Here is a 4,829-nt window from a genome sequence, read left to right on the forward strand (position 1 = left end):
AGCATCAACTAGAGCCTCTTTTCAATCTACTTACTATAATCTTGAAGCTTCTGCATTCGTGCATTTCTGCATTCATAGCATAATTTGAGGGGAAGATGCAATCTTTGGGCTTTAGCTTGATAAGTGCATGTGTCAACAAGGGGGAGAAGTTTCCACACTCACAATGTCACCTAAAGTTGAGCGATATGCATTCATTTGAGAGAGATTGCACTTGTTCAGGGAGAGTTGCATTTGAGGTGTTTTGCTAGATGTGTTGAGCTTTTGCCTCTTCTGGAGGGTCTAGCAGTTTTGCATTTGAGGTGTGTTGCTAGATGTGTTGAGCCTTTGCCTCTTCTGGAGGGTCTAGCAGTTTTTTGGACTTGTTCAGGGGGATTTGCATTTGAGGTGTTTTGCTAGATGTGTTGAGCTTTTGCCTCTTCTGGAGGGTCTAGCAGTTTTGCATTTGAGGTGTGTTGCTAGATGTGTTGAGCCTTTGCCTCTTCTGGAGGGTCTAGCTGTTTTTCGGTTTTTCGAGCTTTGCTAGTGGTGTTGAGCCCGTTGCCTTTTCTTGAGGGCTAGTTTTGTTTTACTTGGTTGCGTCGAGCCGTTGCCTATGTCTTTGGGGACCAAGTTTTGCTCACCTTCAAATGACCCAGTTTTTGGCTTTTCTTTGGCTTTTGGTCATTTGGGTGAGTTCTTTCTTTTCTCTTCTTCTTCTTTTTCTTTTGCTCAAGCTGTTCGTGTATTGGTGTTGACAATGCACTCATCAAGGGGGAGATTGCGAACACAAGGTTGACAAGTACCCTTGTGTGTTCGTTTTGTGATGAGTGATTGTCAATGTGATCCACGAAGTAGGTTGAGTGGTGACTAACCCTACCATGGCGAAAGCTATGTGTGCGACATGTCTTTTGGCTTGTGTTGTGCAGGTGTGGAGCTCGGATGTGGTGGTCGACGGCGAGGTGAAGGTCAAGGAGGACGTGCCGTGCCGATAGACCGGGAGCGGTGAAGGACGGACATGAGGCTTGGACCGAGGGACCCAGAGGCCGGGTGACTAGCCATGGTGGCTGACACTTGGGACATCGACAAGTGCAAGAAGACATGGAGTGACGGTGTTGACCGGGTCAAGACGGCGGACGCGTGAGTCGAGCGAGGCTCAGGAGGACTTGGCGGGCCGGCCGGTCGAGGACGGCGGTGACACGCGTCGGATGGCGGGGGACGCGTATGGAGTATGCTACTCGCGGACGGTTTGATGGTTTGGGCCTCAAAACCATCGGATGGACGGTTTACGGGTTTGGGCCTCAAAACCCGGGCGGAGGTTCCGAGGAGGGACGGATGGCACGTGGCGGCATCGGGGAGTTCGCGTCGAGGCGAAGCTACCGGTGAGAAGGCGCGGTGGCCGTCGGATCAAGATTACACCGGGTTGGACAACAACGCCCTTGGGCTTAGCGGTTCAACTCATTTGTATCCAGGGGCAAAACTAGGAATGTGTAATAGCCCTGTTAAATAGGATGAGGGAGCCCCCATCTCCCTCACCTCCTCCAATTTTCATTTTCTCCTTTAGGGTTTCTTCCTCTAGTTTGCTTCCATGTATGAGAGAGGTCCACAACTCAAATTGTGACTTGGTTTTGAAGGAATCGGTGGCCGTAACCACCGTATGTCCTCCGGGATTCATGATTTAGTTGTGTTCTTGATGTGATTTTGGTGTTCTTCACGAGCTTCTTTTGTCCCTTCTTGTTTCCCCTCTCGTTTCTTCGATTTGGGACGGTTTTGGTTCGTTCTTGTTGCCTTGGATCGATCAGTGACATGAGTAGAAGCTTTCCACCGAAGGAAATCCACTAATTCCTCACGAGATCGCAGATCCGGGCAATTTTAGTTCTTGACCTATTTCTTGGGGGTTTTCTTCAATTCCTTCGATTCACGGAGTTAGAGTTTGTTTCGGGCTATGATCTTTTAGAGGTTGCCTTTCTACTCGCTTGTGAACTCTTGTGCAAAATTTCAAGTCATTTGGAGTTGATTTGATCAAGTTATGGCTTGATTTAATTTTTCCCGAGAAACTGCTCGTTCATACCGGACGTGTCCGATATCATACCGGACGTGTCCGATATTTCTCACTTTGGAGTTTTGAGCTGAAATTTTGTGAAAACCTTCCCTTGGTGTCTAAAGAGCTATGGTTAAAATTTCATGATTTTTGGACACCGTTTGATGGGGTTTTGGATTTTTCTCTTTTGGTCAGCTTGCTGCTGAAAATCCCGGACGTGTCCGATATCATACCGGACGTGTCCGGAAAATACCGGACGTGTCCGATATTTGCAGGAGCAGTGCTGTTTTCTTTTGGGAGTTTGCTCGTTTGGGCTTTGATCTGTGTTCCGTTTGCTCTGTGGTGACCCGTTGTGTTTTGAGGGAGCATCCACCCTTCTTTAGGGTCGTGGTCATCAAGTCTTTCGTGTATGCTTTTTGGGGATTGATGTTGGGACAGTGGTCGAAGATTTCGAAAGAAATTTGAGGCTCCCATTCACCCCCCTCTGGTCGCCGTTTCCGGTCCTTCACCGCGCAACCAAACCGTACACGCATTCAAGTGGTCCTTTATTTGACACAAAGTGTGCATGTGCGTGGGTCCCATACAAAAAGCAGCGAACCAGAGGCCTGCAATAAGCCCATGTTTAGATCCCACCTAAAAACAAAAAATTTTCAAGATTTCTTGTCACATCAAATCTTACAGCATATACATAGAGCATTAAATATAGGTAAAAAGAATAACTAATTACATAGTTTGTCTGTAATTGGCGAGACGAATCTTTTAAACCTAAATAGTCCATAACTGGACAATTTTTACTAAATACAAATGAAAGTGCTACAATAGCAAAAAAAAAAAAAAAAAAAAAAAAAAAACCAAAAAAATTTCGAAACTAAACGCGCCCTAAGCTGCACGGCAGCTGATACCTAAGGTGTTGCATTTCAGGACGGCCGGGTTATTGCCCAACATTTTTCCAGTTCCATGAATCGACTGCCTTTGCCTTGAAGGTTGCAGGATGGTTGTCGCGACACGGAAGACCACTGGCGGCCAACCGCGGGCCGTCTTGGCTCACTCCACCACCGGACTCGCCACTGATGGATTCTTCATCAAGCTAGTCTGTCAAGCACCTTGTCATGACCCCGAGAGATATGCGAAGGCGACGGCGGAAGCAGGCAACAGGGAGGAAGGAAGTGGCTGACTGGTGGACCCAGAAGCCGGAGTGCATGAAGAGTGGACCCGAGTTAGGGAAGTCGGTGCTGTGTGTGTCGCCTTATATTCGGAGAACGGCTTGTGTAACGAACACATGTCTGTTAACTGAAATCAAAACCGAACAGGAGTTCTTCCTCGCGGGCTCCTGCCGCGCTGAAATTCCTCTGATTCCCTCTCCATTTCTTGCTAAATCTTCCCAAATTATACCTCAGCTATCTTAGTTCATCGCACACCTGTGCTCGCCGGCCGGCGCGCAGCTGTGAGCCACCGCCACCGTGTTCATCGCGGCATCGAAGATGGAGTGCCCAAAGCCCTCCGCCGTTTCCGCGCTGGCCCTCCTCGTCCACGTGATCGCCGCGGAACGCCGGAACCAGGGATCGCCTTGAAGCTGGAGCCGACAGGCACGAGCAGCCACATCCCGCCTCTCCTCGACTGCGCTCCGGCCCCCGCGGGTGCGGCGCCCTCTAACAACCTCAGCGCGTTCCGCAACAACGTCCTAGCAGTCCTCGGCGCGCTTCCGGCGGCCGCCGCGGCCGCGCCCACGGGCTTCGTCGCCGCCGCGCAGTCCGGCGGGGCCGTCGGCGACGACCGCGCCTTCGCGCGCGCGTTCTGCTTCGCCTTCGGGGCGCGTCGTCGCGGCTCCGTCCCCGGCGACAACTGCCTTGAATGCCTGTCCGCCGCTGCCCAGGACGCCGCCGACGGACGCCGCGGGGCGGTCTGGCGCGCCGGCTGCTTCCTCTCGTACGCGGACACCAACACGTCCACGGCCCGCAAAGACGCGTGGCGCGGCTGGTTCTACGACGACGACAGCGACGACACGCCGACCGCGGCGGAGCTGGGGACGTGCGTGGCCAACCGCACTGCGGCGGAGTGCTCCCGGTGCCTGAACGAGTCGGTTCCAAAGCTCATGGAAGGGAGGCAGCTGTTGTTGGTCCACGGCGACGCGGTTGTGGTCGTCGGCTACTCCTGCAACCTGCGCGTCCCGTTATTCCCTCCTCCAACGACGCGGTGGCCGGTGTGGGTGGACTACGGTGAGCTCACCAGTTCTCTCTTCCCCTTTTACCTTAGAAACTGACATCAGTGTGATGACGATGGAGCTTTTTTTTTTCCAGCGTCTTTGACATGGTTGTGGTACTGCTCATTGAAATAGGCGGCATACTGTTTTGCATCGGCATAGCCCGCCAGTTTAATCCAGCTGCATGAGGTGGCCGCTGCAAATCATGCAGGTTGCCAGCAATGGAGTTGAAGTGCATGCAGTCGATCCTAGTACTAACTATACTGTATATATATCCTAGTGCTTGAGCCTGTCTGCCAGAGGAAAACACAAGTGCTGAAGGCTCTACCTCTCAATATTTCTTGTTCAGCGTGAACAGTTTGCTGGTTCGAATTTTCCCTGCCCATGTTCTGATGTTCATTTGATTTTGATCTATCTGCGGAACTGGTAGCACCAAAACATTGGTCACGGCACGAGTCCACGATGCCTGCCCTGATGAGCTTGTTCAGAGTTTTGTCTTATTTTCTACTCTACTTTGCACGCAGTGGACAGGCAGAGCCCGACGGCCGTGATAGAATCAACACACGAGTAACTTCATCATTGAACAAGCTTAATTAGCTCATCTGGGCCGTG

General features: G+C 51.4%; 1 pseudogene; it reads left to right on the top strand.

Moving 5' to 3' along the window:
* Nucleotides 1-3,321: 3,321 nt before the first annotated feature.
* On the top strand, nucleotides 3,322-4,829 carry LOC136538838 (uncharacterized; annotated as a pseudogene).

The sequence above is a fragment of the Miscanthus floridulus genome, chromosome 2 (assembly GCF_019320115.1).
Source record: "Miscanthus floridulus cultivar M001 chromosome 2, ASM1932011v1, whole genome shotgun sequence".
NCBI lineage: Eukaryota > Viridiplantae > Streptophyta > Magnoliopsida > Poales > Poaceae > Miscanthus > Miscanthus floridulus.